The following is a 15,963-nucleotide window of genomic DNA, read 5'->3' on the forward strand; positions in this document are numbered from 1 at the left end:
AAACCTAATAATTTACTTTTTTTTCTTATTTCTCATCAATTCTACATCCCCTCATGCTTGGAGTTCAAATCTGTCTTAGCTCTTGTACAATTCATAAACTCCTAGAAAGTTTTTTATGGCAATTATTTTACTTTATTGATCTAACTTTCTTTGTAGCCTTCCTAAAATCAATTAAGTGCAGCTGCGCCCGGCACTTGATAATGAAAATTTATATACTGAATATATTTTTTAAACGCTTAGATTTTATAACTTTTACCAATCTACCTTCTCGCTCTATTAATAACTAATAGTAAAATCCCCACTATCTTTTATAGCTGAAATCTTTGTGATACAACATGGAATTTTCTGTCTTATAAAACCTTGGTTGCACAGCACTATATTGTTGGTTTTTGTTATGAACCAGTCCCTGGATTGCGTAATCCAACAAGATCTATGTCCTTAGATTTTATAATCCTTTCCATCTCTTTTCTTGGGACATAAGAAAGGAGGACATGTTCTCCTTAAATGCGTAGATAAAAACGTTCAAGAGATAGTCTTCAATATGGAAAGCCGTCTACAGACCGCATCGATCCTTGGCTGGTTTGAAGAAGGGGATGAAATAAAGTGGAAAGGAAAAATTGCAATAATAGAATAAAAAATTACAACAAATTAAGAGGGCGAGTCCTGGTGATCTAGGTGTTATAGGTTTTAAATATAAAAACAACCACTCTGTATACGGGAGTAAGGTTATGTATATCTGATTTTGCAATGTGTTCGTAATTAACTCAGTTCCCGTTTAAAAGACAACAAGAGGAGTGCAATAGCTTAAAAAGGAGGAAAAGAGGAATCATTTCATCAATTGTTTCTCTCACATGATCTCTATCCAATCTCGATATCATGTACATCGCATCTGCATGATACTAACATATGTCAATCATTGAAAGGTCAATTAAATCAATCTCCAGAATTTTCTCCCAAGCCAAGCTTTGGTTGACCAATCAGCATACCTAAAACCTGTTAAAATTTAACTGGTTTGAAGGTTGGCAGGTTTCGCTTTGACTTGTTATGGTTTGACATGTAGGATTGTTGAAATTAGTATCATTTTCATTAAAAACAAGTCTTTTTTTTTCCTTAAGAAAAAGAACGTTAAGTACAAAGTCTTCGCATGCCGTTGGTCGCTTACGCGTGACCATACACAAAGTAGAAGAGTTCTGCAATGTGTTCATCAAAACCATATAGAAAATAGAAGACTTCTCCAATGTTTTTCATGCAAAAAGATATATGTAGCTCACAGAAGCTGTCCAAGATCCACAGGTGGTCCAAATTTTTTCACTGAAGGACTTTTTTTCTCATTTAAAAAGGTAAACTACACAGCTGTTATATCGCTCATACTAGGGAAAAAGATATATATATTAAGTGATCATCCTCAAACCTGATCGCTTAAACTGAACTAGAGCTCAGAACACCTATGCCCCATTGTAAGGCAAACCAGTCACACCTTGCCATTAATGCTGGGTGAAGGTTGAACCAATCTGTTAAACAAGGGAAACCAGCTCAACTGTGACTATTCCATGTACTCAATACCATTCTTTTCTGAATTTGTAGTGCGAAGTACATAAGTCTTAATGGAGTTTGTGTTTTTCAGCCGGCAAAGGTAAAAAGCGATGTAAGAAGCATAGGCCATGTAGAGAGCAGTATGAAAACAAGCTCGAGTCACCTGCAGAAGAGAAAGCATGCATGAAGGGAAAAAACAAGAGGGAAAGAAATTGCCAGGTCCATTATTTGGCTCTGAAAAGCACCAGATCTTTTTTCTTTTTTCTTGTGTGTGTGTGTTGTGTGTAAAATACCTGACTGTATTTCTCAAAACTATATCAGACCGTATATTTGTCCGGAGGATGGCAAGTTATCAGATGTCCAGAAGGCCAACTGATGCAGTGCCTACTCTAGGATAAGCAATGAATAGAATAAAATATAGCCAAATAAATAACGAGAGTGTGAAATATATCATTACTCACCTTTTTTGGAGGACATTTGCAACCGAAGGAGAAAATGGATGACATTTATTTGACAATTTTATTAAACTATCCTTTGATAAAAAAAAATATTATTATTATCAATGTATAATACTTATTTATACTAAAAAAGTAGGGCAATATATAAACATGTAGTCTTTGTAATTTATGATTATATAAAATTATATAAATATTCTAATTTTAATTTAATTAGATAAAATAGATAATTTTATAGATTAATTATATATGAATTAATTTTATTTATATATACTAATGATGTAAATAACTAATTAATTAATTAATAATTTAATTTAAATAGTTATTTAATTTTATATAAATAGTTAACTAAAAAATATTGAATATAAATACAAAAATAAAAGACAATCCTAATTATTTACTTATAATTATGACAATATGTACTAAAATTAAAATAATTAGTAACAAAATTTAATAGTATAGGGTTAATAGTATAGTAAAATAAATATATATATATATATACACACATATATAAAATAAATAAAAAAATAAAGAAGTGTTAGAGTTTTGTCAAAAATTAATGAGCAATAATTTTGTCAATATAGAAATCCACCCCTAACATGCTCCATCCATCCTTCCTTGCATCCACCAAATTGGAGGATGCAAATTAGCGTGTCGGGAGAGATAGGCAATCTTTTCTTTTCATCTATCCTTCCTAAAATTTTTTTTTAAAAACAATAACAAATGAAGGTTGTCCATCTTTCCAAATTCATCCATCCTTTCTCTTATGACCCCAACCAAACATAGGGTTAGCGCGGTTGCTTTTGTTATTAAAGCTGATGCTTCACATGCTAGAGCAAAACACGGGCATCCATTAAGATCACGAGCAATAATTTCAATTCCCTGTCATCCTATCAATTAAGAGCATTTGGTTGGGGCGAGTTGGGCTTTGGAATGGAAATAGAATGAGTCTCCGATTCCAACCATTTGGTTGGGGAGAGTCTTGTTGTCATTTAGATTCCAAGGAGGAATAGGAATTCCTCAATCCCCAAAAACCCAAATCCAACTCTTCCAAAATATTGGAATCCTATTCCGATTTCAATTTTAATTCCAGCCACAAACCAAAGACATTAGGAAATATAGTCATTCCGATTTCTATTCGAATCTATTCCAATTCCGACATCAATTTTGATTCCGGTTGGGAAGCAAACATCCCCTTAAAGAAAAGGCATATCAAAATTAAGTTTAACCATCTCATGGAAAGGTGTCCTTGAGACCCTCATCGACCACTGGCTTGGAAGGCTGAGGATGATGATAATATTTTGCCATGGCCAAAGCCAGCCAAAAGTTGCCTTGGGAAGAAGATATAGGACCATCAAATGCCAGCCTATTCCAAGTCTTTCCCCCACAAAAAAGTTGCCTATAAGAGCCGTACCCTAATAAGGATCTAGACAAGCTGCCCAAAGAAAGCCAACCACCTTGAATAGCATCCTCCCTATTGACAGTCATCCATCTCAGAGATTCCCTGGATGGAGTTATATATGAATCAAGGCCGCCCTACAACATTGAAAAACAAACGCTCAGTAGACTCGGACTGCAATCCACACAAAAGGTTAAATATAGAGAGCATGGAGTTAAAGATTAGTAGGAAATCTATTCCACAGCTTTTTCCATTAAGAAGTTAATCCAAGGCATAGAAAGCAACTTCGGCAGACTGGCCCAACCATGTCAACGTTAACCATGAGTTTGAACAACATCAAATGATAAAAAAAGTATAAACAACCCATCGACTGTTAAGTATATGAAAAAGGAATCCTCTATGTAATATCATCCAAGTGAGAGCCATGATCTTGCTGGACAAGATGTAAATTCCAGGTACTATAATGAATAAAAGCAGAAACAGAAGTAGAGTTGATAGCATCTACAGTAATCTCAAGGGTAGGTTTAAGGTTAACAGGACAATCCAGCACACAAGAATCAATAGTAACAGACGTAGACCAATGATGAGCTAAAACCCTTCTCGATGGGCTGAAAACCCTCTCTAATAGACCTACACATATTGCAAGCAGTTCCCCTTGCCCAAGATATTTGCTCAGGGTATATTTGGAGAATATAGTAGAATTAGGCCGGATTTTCTGTTAGATTTGTGGATTGGATATGGCCTATATCAACTCAATATCTCTACCGCTCAAATACTATAAGAAAGAAAAAAAAGATCTTCATAGAATTATTTTTTCTTCTGGGCCAGCAAGTTTGACTAGAATTTAGGTTAGGACTTAAAAGTAGGCTCTCAGAAAACTACGAGCCAGGCAAGCAAACACTACATTTCTGCAAGAATATCGAAACACTTGAGTGTCTCATGTTTACCAGGCACAAATTTGACCTAGGAAATCTTTCCTTTTTTTTTTGGTAAATAATAGGAGGGGAGAGGGAGGGACCAGCCCCCTAACGTAGCAGCCCCCACTGAGCCTCCCTTCTATCAGAAAATGTTCGATACAGGTCGCAGTTTTTCGCGTGCCTTCCCCGACCCGTGGGCTCACTGCCTCAGGTGTGAGTACGTCATTCTAGCGCCACTTTGGTACAAATGGAAGGAAAGCATAACCGCCAGCAAGCCATCCGAGCGTGGGACATCAGGTTTTCTAATTTAATCGACGTCCGCGTGTTTCGAATCCGGACAACTTGGACGAAATTATCGTTTCCTTACCATCAGGATGGCAGGAGACACTATACTTGGTAGAAGGAGCACCATGGACAGTTTCTCCATCCACCGTCAACGGGCGCCCCGCGTCCTCAGCCACCAGGATGACCCACCTCTCGATCCCAAAACTTCGACAAATCCACCAGTCGAATCCACGCCATCACCGTGACGATGGTTGCTTTCAAGGCTCGGGAGAAATCATCCTGCCAACACATCAAATCAAGAACCGACCCATTAACAATCGAAGACCCCTCTGTGAGCACTGTAGCCTTGTTCGTTCCATTATTGAACTTAAAACACGCAGAGAAGGCCACGAACCATGTCAAGCATGGTTCAGTAGGAGGCCACCACTTACTGATCAATTGGAGCTGGAGCTCAAAGGCCTTTGCCCAATTTAGCAGCGTGAAAAAAATTCTAAAAATTTACTAGTAGGCATGTCTATAGAGAGGCCAACGAGGCTGCAGACTAGATGGCCTCGTACGTGGTTAATCACTCCGAAGACACTTTTTAGGTTAGAAAGAGTGAACTGCCTAGTGCACTCCAAAATATACTATATTTTGACTTATCTAGATGTATCCGTATTAGAATTATATGAATCATCTATTTTAGAAAAAAAGAGAAAAACTTGTTGGTAGGATTATAGTGCATGGGAAGACAAGCTATATAAATTAACATGGCAGACCCTTCAAAATTCAAGATTCATGCAGGTGCGAGCTGCAGACATTTCATTTCAGGCAACCTTTATTTTGATTGTGATCGTGGAAATGAGCAAGATTTAGGCTGAAAATACTCAAAATTCTCCATATGGTTGGCCTGATAAATTGATAATGTCTTTCTGAAAAAAAGAAAAAAAAACAAAAAACAAATCACTCCCTTGCATTCCACTCCTTCCAGGAGCCTGATAAAATCCCTTCTCCATCATCATGATGTTAATTTTGGTTGACCTGCAATCTTACCATCAAAAGACCTAGACTTGTCTTGGGACATTTTTCCTTCTGGTTCAACTTAAGCAGCCTCTCCTACAGCCACCATGAACAAAAAGTTCTTCTCCTCAAAACCTTGACAGCGATGGTCTTCATGTCCTTAAATTCACCAAGAATAAACGAGGAACAAGGCAAGTGCATGTCCATGATAACAGGAAATTACTAATCCACAAGGAAATTCACCTTCTTTTGTTAAAAAAAAAAAAATTGGGTTCGTTTGGTCCGCGAAAAGCATTTTTTTTTTCTACAAATATGATTCCTGAAAAAGTAGATATCTAGAAAAAGGATGTTTGAAAAAGTACTTTTAGCATGTTTGGTTGATCATAGAAAAGTGACAAATTTACAGAGTACTTATGTTTAGTTGACCATCCACTTTCCTAAAAAAGTTATGTATAATTTCTATTACATCCTTAATAAAATTAGGTCTTTAATGCCTCTTTAATGCTGAAGGATCTTTTTGGAAAAAAAATAAAAATAGAGTGGTTTCCAGCTCATGGAAAAGTAACTTTTCTATGTTTCTCATGGCAAAGACTTTTTCTAAAATATGGGAATCATATTTTCATGAGAATACAACTTTTCCATCTCTCTCTTTTGAAACTCCAACCAAATAAGAGATATCTCATTACTTTCCCGTTGACCACACTTTCCCTCCTTTCCCGCGAACCAACGAGCCTTTTGTCTACCTTAGAAGGTCCTCTATATACAACCTGCTTGGATGAGCATTTTAGAGAGACAAAAAATTCAGTCATTGTACCAAGGTACACCGAACCAGTACTGATCGGCGTACAAGTAGCGACTCGGACCGAGTCGCCACTGATTCGAGCTGTACCGAACCGGTACTGATCTAGTCCATGGCGAGAGTGCTCTGCCCCGCACGCAGGACGCGTTTCACCGTATTTCCACGAGCGAAGCCACGCGCACGGGGACGCGCATGGCCGCGTCGTTTTCTTTTCTTTCTCTTCTTCTTTCTTCCCGATTCTTCTTCTTTCTTCTCCTCTCTTTCCCCCCTTCTCCCACAAGCAAAGAAAAGTGAGCACCCCAACGAGGATCACCCTAACGAGGCCTAGTACTGGTAAGTCTTCTTCTTTTGTCCTCTCTCTTTTTCTTTCTCTTCTTCCTTCCTCTTTCTTCCTCTTCTTTCATCTTCTTTAGGCACATTGCCCTGCGCGTACTGGTGCGAACCATACCACTTCGCACCAAAAACTGTTTTCCACGGTTGAATCGTACCGATTGACTCCGGTAACGATATGGTACGTGTTGAACTGGCCCGTACGGATCAGTTCAGCATACCACGCACTGTACACAAATGACAGAATCAACCAAATCTCACCTACCTTTAAAACATTTGCAAATAACTGGGTTCGAGTAAACTATAGTTGTAACTTGTTGGCTGGTTGGCACAGTAATTGTACAAAGACAAGCGCGCGCGCGCCCAAAAAAAGAACAAAGCATCATTGTTTCTAGTACATACCACAAGCTTGCAGCTTATTGGCTTCTTCATAACGTTTACATTACGATAACGGCTTTCAATGGACCCTGCGAGACTGGAACCCCACAACAGCTTTTCACTCATCACCAAGCTAATGATGTAGAGTGATTCCAATCTTTGCTCAAGAGACCAGCATCTCGATAACTTTCAACACTATCGATAAGGCTCTCCTCAAGCCTCCTGCATTTCCATCCCAACATCTTTAATTTCTCTGAACTCAGCTGGCTGCCTTCATCTACCTCAACAAAACTGCCATCAAAATATTCAAGATCAAAGAACTTACTACAGATAACTAGTTGGTAATTCCTAAAAGCATTTTGCATTGGGCTTTGCCAACTCTTTTTCTCAACAAAAAAAAAAGCAATTAGTTGGTACATGAAGGCTTTACCTTTTAGGGTAATTATAGTTTGGGATACATGCTCTTAAGCATGTCCACCAGGTCTTGAAGTTTTAATCAAGTGAGATGCACAAATGTAGCGTCCAGATGCTTCGGGCTTCTCATATACCAGAAGCAGTGCATCAGCTACATCTCGGACATCCACAAAGTGCCAGCCTCTGTTCTCCACAGATTCACGAACTCCTGCAAAAAAAATTATAGAAAAAAAGTGATCAGCAAAACAAGTATCTAATAAATAGCATGCCTAAGCACTTTGTCCATCATTCCTGGAGTAGACAAATAGTATCCAGCTTGAAATTGGATGTCGAAGTCATGGAAGCTAGAATGCAGGTGGCAAGATCACAGAAGGACCAGCAGGAACAGAGAAAGACCAACGTTCCTAGTTCTTTTCTTTTTTCTCCTTTTTTTGAGCAAAATACCTTTTTTTTTTTTTTCAAACTTGGCCAACTGAAGCTTGTCATAGTAATAAATGGAGGACTGGCATGAGCTAACTGAACTTCTCTCTCTCTCTCTCTCTCTCTCTCTCTCTCTCTCTGGATGCGTTTCCTTCATTCTTCTAGAACATGCCCAAAAAGAGGGCCTACAAAGAGGAAGAGTTGAACAGGGGAGTTTATCTATGAATAACCATAATAATTTTAAATTAATTTCTTTTTCTGATCCACGTCAATCAATATACCAAAATGAGATTTTGGTGAAAAACAGATGACATAATGGTATAGCAATCTGGAGATTTAACAGCCATAAACGGTATGTAGGAAAAGTAGAGCATGGCGAGAAAAACTAATTATGTCAAGCATCATTATAGTTTTATCAATGTAATTGAAAAGAAAATGGCTATTGGTCCATGTTTTGAACCTTGTCAGAGAACACATTGAATGAAAATATTTTAAGAACTCTACAAGGTTAAGGGAATGAAAACTAGTTCTCCAGTTGTACAAAAGATGGAGAGTCCAGTAAGCATCAAACTTTTTGGATTGCATGCACCAGATGGAATCAAAACAAAGTGATGGTTTGACCATAGCAGAACGGTATGGGAAGATGTTTGATGAAAGCTATAAGAAATGGCGGGTGTTGAAGATTTGTCTTTTGACAAGCCTCTTAAAAAAAAAAAGCAAATGCATGATGTTGATGTCAGTAGATGACATAAGCTTCACTACCTCTGTATAGTCATTAACATCAGAGGATGGATAAGGCTTGCTGGTTCTTGGTTCATCATGGCAACAATACACTGCATTCTTTCAGATAGAAGCAACAAAATGAGATAGTAGGTTGAAATGAAAAAACAGACCTTTCACAAGATTGATAAGCATCAAGCTGCTAGAATTCACAGTGGGTTGCAGCAATGGTCCAAGAACCATACAGGGCAGACAGTTACAATATCAAGTCCATGTTTTCTCTGCATATTCCAGTGCCTCACTCTCTGCCAGTGTCTTTGAAAGGAAATACCAGTTCTGGCAGCATTATGAAATGTTGATTATACTTAGTTCTAGGAGCCAACAGAAAAAATACTTTGATGTACATTATAAGACAACTAAAGTATTTATATCAAATAGTTAAACAATTCAAAGGAAATTAAGTTCTACTATACTCGATATATGAGCACAATATGTGGTCAGATTTACTTCATGCCTTCCCGTGCGATGCAGACCTACCATCTAGTAGCATGTTGAGTATACAACTTATAAATCTTGCAATTCATTGATCCATAAGATTAGATGGCTAAAACATAAATTCATAAGCATACTTTGAAATCATCTTAGAGAACTGATGTGCATGAAAGTTGTTGTACAGCTGTGTGTGTGAGAACATTCTATGCATAGCAGGATAAAAAGGTAACGGTGATATGCTCAGTCAATGCTCCATCAAGTACAAATAACAACTAACCATCACATGCCATTCTTGCTTCTAAAAAACTACTTGTCTGCGTTATCGAGCCATAAGTACTTCCACAATAGAACAGGCTTCTACTTCAAAAGCTCCACATGGTAGCACATGTCACAGTGTTAATTCCATCGCAGTCAATACAGCTCAGAGTTCCTTTGCTGCTCTTCTTGGGTCATATCACGTCTAGGAGTTGAGCTTTGGAGCTATATAGGTGTTAAAAGTCAGAAACTATGGAGAATCCTGAAGTCTAGGCACAAAGAAATTAGTTAAGTTAAAAGAGGGAAGCCTTTAAACTTTGTAATGGCTCTTGTGCTTAGACATGCATTAAAGATCAGTTGAAGTCCTCATGATTAGTTTTTATATACATATAATGTAAAAGTTGAATGACCTAAAAACCCTCCTTTTTTTGGTGTTTGCTAGTTTTAGTCATTTCAGTGCCCTGTGTCCAAAGCACGTACTGTCCATAGGTATGTACATGTGCTTGTGTTAATAAGCATTTGTTGAATTGACCCATATGAAAAGATTTTCAAGGTTCACTCATAGCATCTTAGCGATGGAGCTTATAAAATATTTAAATGCTCCATACTATGTGCCAGTCTAGGACTTTGAGGTGAGTGAGAATTGCAGGGAATTTTTAAGGTTCTAAAGTTTTCTATACCTCAAACCAGGAGTTCTTCAAAGCTATTACAAATTTAACCGTTTAAAGACAGCATCCTTAATCCACATTTCACTGCAAAGAACAAAGAAGGGGGAAAAGATCCTCAACCAACTCATTTTTTTTCTTAAATTAGTGATGATTAGTCAATTGGCTAACATAACAGTAGCATGCTTATATTTCTGCAGCACCCACTTTTCTGCTGTTAATAACGAACATGCTCTGATACTTGCTAATGCATACATCATCCTTGGTGAGAATGATATTATTCTGTGTGTTAATACATAAAGAAAGCCATCCACTTTTCCCTGATGGACAACTTATACTTCACATATCCAAACTATGCATATGGACTCAGTGTACTACGTATTTACTAAGACTAGCTCCCCTCTTGCAATAAAAACAAAGTAGGCCTGATAAGAAAATAAACATAAGAAACTTCCTGCTAAAATCATTCCAATCTAAGAATCAAATCAACTTCCTCTAGAGATTCTAGCCATGTCAGACTATAACCTGAAATATACAAATTTTTAAGGAATATTGCCATTTAAGGTTGATCTCCATATCGAGGTCCATACCTGTACACAAGGTTCGCCGTCTCGGGACCGAAGCCCATGCCAATGTCATACTAGCATAGTATCGGTATGGTATGGTATGAAATTTTTTTGGCGTACCGAGTGTCAGTACGCCACCCACCAGATACCGGTACCGAACTGGTATGGTACATCCGTACCGTTCGATTCGGGATAGTACAGTGTACCATGATAAATCGAAAGGAATTATTAGTCTTGTAGTAGACTTAGCCAGACATTTGCATTGTGTTTGGTCTTTTCCCTCCCTTTATTCCTCATTGAAAAAAGGAGCCAGTTCGACGCTTCTTACTGCAACTTAATGTAGTCTTTTGAACCTAGAAAGGTAGCTAGCTGTTTCATCTTATGTGTCAGTAGGAATCCATATCATCTTCCATGCCAACAGAATTTAAATGGACTTCAAAATCAAATATAAAACAAAGAAATACACAATAACCAGAAAGCCAATAAATTGACCAAAAAATGAAGAGATCTGCCCATTATAACCAATGTGATTCAAGCATACAACAGTTAGCTACTGAAATCACTAAATTGTCTTGCAAAAAAAGTTCAGTTTATGCGGCTCCAAGATCTTGATGATATAGCATTATACATATGTTTTTATGTCAATCACCTCTGTTGTCCTGCAGTACTCCTTGTCTGACCAGCAACTCTCATCCTTCACTTTGCCCTTAGGCCAATTTGGAGTCATAACAACAGCAGCAGATGATGACACCACAACCACTCGTTTAACTTTTGCCTCAGAACATGCCTTGAGCACATTTAGAGTGCCTGTTACAGCAGGAGCAATTACTTCTACCTGTAAAGCAGTAACTTTTGCATAAGAAGTGGAAAAAGTGCATACTAAATGCACAGTTCTTTCCTGATGGCATAGGAAAGCCAAACATATGAAAAGGTCTAAATATAAACATCATGGCCTTCTACTTACAAGTGCATCTATATATCATGGAAGACAGCCAATTAGAAGAGATCATAATCTACAGAAAATGTCATCCTTGTCATTTAATAGTTCTATACCCTTAAACCTTTTCCATTTAGTCGCAAGCCTTGATGAGCAAGCAAGTCATAGAAGTGCACCACATTGTCTTATTGTCACATGAATAAAAAAACAGGTACATGATATCAAACACTGATATTATATTGGCCATGACCATCATAAATATAAGATTACTCGCAATATACTCACAAGCATTTCGTATCTAATTGGAAGGACGTATGTGAGATATGTCAAAGCATCCTAAAAGGTAAAGAGCTGCCTGGGAATCTTGCCTCTGGGTTGGGCACTTTGATTGCAGGAACAGGACTAGCAACGTGGAATACTCCTTCACATCCAGCAATCGCTGATGCTACAGCATTGTAGTCAAGCAAATCTGCTTAAAGAGTTGCAGGTTTTCAGAGGCGTTCTCCAACTTCTTCAAATGAGCATTCTTTTCATCACCTGATGCCAAATTTAGCAGGTTCAGAACATGTTATGAATTAGAAATGAGATAAGATGCAAACATTGTTCATGCATTCAAAACTTATAGAGCTAACAATAAAGATGCAATCTTCCAGCCACTTGAAAAAACACCAACCAAAGATAAGTTTCCAATGTGCAGTAAGACCCCTGAGACCCGAAAGCCATGGTTTATATAAGATGACCTTTCTAAGGTTAAGTTCTAATTCATGAAAACAACAAAACAGTCAAGAAATCAGCTAAAATTAAACAAAATATCATCAATTAACTCACATGCAGGCATTAACACAATCGCATCCAAGAGCTTAAATTTGGCCTTTAGCTTCCAAATAGATGCAGCGAATATTGCCCAATTCAGAAATTTCGCATGTCTGTTAACAATGGGTCTCGATTTTTGTAGACTCAGTGACAACCAGGAGATCTCCCCTGTGAATAATGGTCCTCGTCTAAGGGTCTAAATCCATTCAAATCTAAACACAAACACCACGACCCACAGTCAGCCTCGCGTACACTAATAAAGCCTAAAATAACTTGTACTGGTAATTTTACCCAAAGTTCTGATTAGGTTAAAAAAGATAATGGCTTTTGGTTTGATTTCGAACGAAAAAAAAAAAAATCCAACTTTCTTTATTGTAACAAAGAAAATATAAAAGACTTTTGTGCAAAACACGCCAAAGTTCGATCTCTTGTACAGGATAATGCAAGAAAAAGGCTTTGCACTGTGGTAACTGGAAGTACCAACGGCGGGTCCAATTAGGGAAAAAGAAAGAACCCACCAAACAAATCCAACAAAGCCACAGACAAGAATGAGACGAGCCAAGAAAAAGCAGCACCAAAGGCTACAAAGATGGAAGAAAGCGGGGAAAGCAGAAGGGAAAAGGGGACGGTACTTGGATCTCTAACGGTTCGTGGACCATGAAGCCCTTGTTGAGGAGTAGCTTCACCAGCCATGAGCCTATGAAACCCTCCCGCTCCGGTCACGCATACCCTCCTCTTCTCTCCAACCTTCTCCATGCCTCTCTCTCGCCCTCTCTCGCTCTCACAAGAGAAGAATTTTTAATTAGTGACGCAGCGTTCCCCTCCGGTTCACCCTGGGATGATCATTAGCGGCGAGGAAAGCGTCCATCGGGGGATTGAGAGAACTAAGAGGACGCTTCAAGAACTCTCTGACGCCACGGCTTCCGTCATGCCCCTAAAAGTTTCTTATATTAATGGAAAGGCAGCTTGCGTCGGTGTCCGATTTGGGACGTGGATAGTCATAATTAATAATAATTTATATATATATTTTTAATAAATAATAAATAAAGTTAAAATTTTTTGTTTTAAATTATATTCATGATACTGTTAATACGATTTTGTATTTTAAATTATAAGTGGGATTCTTATTTAATATAATTCTTTATTTTAAGTCCATCTATGGTACATACCTAGAATGTCTATTACCATCACAGAAAAGCTTTTGCTTTAATATATTTATAAAAATCTTAACATCTTCCCTTTTAATAATACTTTTCTTTTTAAATAAATAAATCTCTTTTAAAATATCATTTTAGTATTAATAGTTGATTTTGATGCCAATAACCATGAATATTTTCAACTGCATCATTTTTTTTTACTAAATAAGTTTTTTAAATTCATTATTTTTTTTAAAATATATAATTTAAAAAATAATATTTTTTATCATGTGAAAGATGGCTTTAAAAAATACTATCATTATTTTTTGCTTTTTATCGATTACTATTATAATAGTCAATACAACAATAATTTTAGATACCAAATTAATAATATATTAGGTAGCAAATAATGATTGTTATTGGCCTCTTATACATGGTATAAAAGGAAGATAGAATTAGATAAGTATTATACTTATTTAAACAGCTGTCATTTTTAGGGAGTTTTTACTCAATTATCATCGAGGTTCATTATTTCATACATAATAGAAATTCAGTTATGTATTCCTTCTATTTATTATAATTTATTATATTATTATATTGCATTTTGAGAATGGTTAGAGATTGAAGAAAAAATTAGATATGCGGAGCTTGTATTCTAATAATTCATAGTATATGAATAAACATTTTCTGTGTTGTGTTATACCTTTTGGTTTATAAATTTTCTGATATTGGACATAAGTTAGCTAAAACAATCGATTTCAGGAGATGCACTTTTCAAAGTTGAATTAAAAAAAAAAAATCACTAACAAACTCAAACTTGCACACAATGAAATTAGCCTGTAGCTTTGAAATAGATCCAATACATGATATTCCCAATTTAAAAAATATGACATCTATTAACGAAATTATCTGAAATCCTTTGTCGGCCATATGATTGTAGATGTCCCGTGACATTATAAATAGATTTTAAGAGTTAGATAAAAATAGTAATTAATTATAAGAAAGAATTTTGTGCAAAACCCATCATGAAGCTTGCATCTTAATTTGAGGACAAGGAAGAAGGTCTTACATACGGATGGAGAGAGAGGGGTGGCTTGATCAAGAAGAAGGGAGGGATAAAATGGATGGCCTTATGGCCAATGCTTCATATATTTACTTTTTTTTAAGAGAAAATTATGGACAGACTCCAATCAATAGAAGTTTTGTCTCATTTTGACTCTTTGGTTTCCACTTTAAAATAGATCAATAGGATATTGTAATAACCCAAAATTTTTTTTTTTATATATAAAAAGGGATAGAATAGTCCTTTAAAATTGATATAAGGGGTAAAATTGGAAGGAATCAAAAGTTAATGGCATAACCGTAGATTATGTTGAAGTGTTAGGGGCAAAATGGGAATTTAATAATATTAAAAAAAGGGTGAATAGTATCTTGATGTGATTTAATTGGAGGGTTTGAGCTGGCTTTTGGAATGAAACCGAGAGAAAGAGGGAGGGGGGTTCTCAGGCGTGAAACAGAGGAAAGAAAGAAAGAAAAAAGAGAAGAAGAAGAAGAAGAAAGAAGAAGAGGAAGGGGATTCAAGGAGGAAAGGGATCCCGGTTGCACTTCCAGCTGAAGGGAAAAACGTAGATCTCCTTCCCCTCTATGCAAGGATCTCGATTTCCAAAAAGAAAAAGGTAAATATCCGTCCCTATCTAGTCTTTTGGTGACATTAGGCTATACAAAGGGTGGATATAGTCTAGAGGGGTCGGATAAGGGTTGTAGAGGTGGTTAAAAGAGGAAGAATCGGATTTTGACAAATTTTTCCGGCACTACGGAAAAATTGTGTCGAAGTCCCAACTTTGGCGAATTATTTAGGGGGTCAAACGGCCTCCGATAATGATGCATGTTATCTCTTTGGAATCCTCTATGAGTGTAGAATGTTAGGTAAAAATTTCATCAAATTTGGAGTCCTGAAAGTGGATCAAAACCGGGATGAAGTAACCCACTGTCAGTTCGGGTTACTGTTCATCCGGGTGGAAAATAGGGGATTTCATGCTATAATAGGGTATTAAGCCTAGATCAAGCTAAAAGGGACCTTGTACTCATGCAAGGGAGTCCCTAATACATATAAATGATGAGTTAATTAATAGAAAAAGAAAAAGAGAAAGAAAAGAAAAGATTTAGGGAACGGGGGAGTTGAATTAATTAAAGTCCCCTATATTATAATTGGCACGTAGATTATAGCCCTTGATACAAAACTAAATGTATTGTAAATGCATGTCACAGTTGGGCAAGAAGCTAGGGAACAAGAGGAAGAAGTTCCCCACTGCCTGCTGTTAGATTTTTGGAGGCGTATCAGGGCCTGTGCCAGATTGACAGGTGAGTGGGAGTCATGTACTTTGCACCATGAGCATCCTTAATTCATTTCATGAATGTCGCCAAGTGTAAATTGATTCCACTTGAGCATA

The 15,963-nt window shown here is 37.0% G+C and overlaps 1 pseudogene; it reads right to left on the reverse strand.

Moving 5' to 3' along the window:
- Positions 1-6,983: 6,983 nt before the first annotated feature.
- On the reverse strand, positions 6,984-13,310 carry LOC103695828 (annotated as a pseudogene).
- Positions 13,311-15,963: the final 2,653 nt, after the last annotated feature.

The sequence above is a fragment of the Phoenix dactylifera genome, chromosome 1, assembly GCF_009389715.1.
Source record: "Phoenix dactylifera cultivar Barhee BC4 chromosome 1, palm_55x_up_171113_PBpolish2nd_filt_p, whole genome shotgun sequence".
NCBI classification, from domain to species: Eukaryota; Viridiplantae; Streptophyta; class Magnoliopsida; order Arecales; family Arecaceae; genus Phoenix; species Phoenix dactylifera.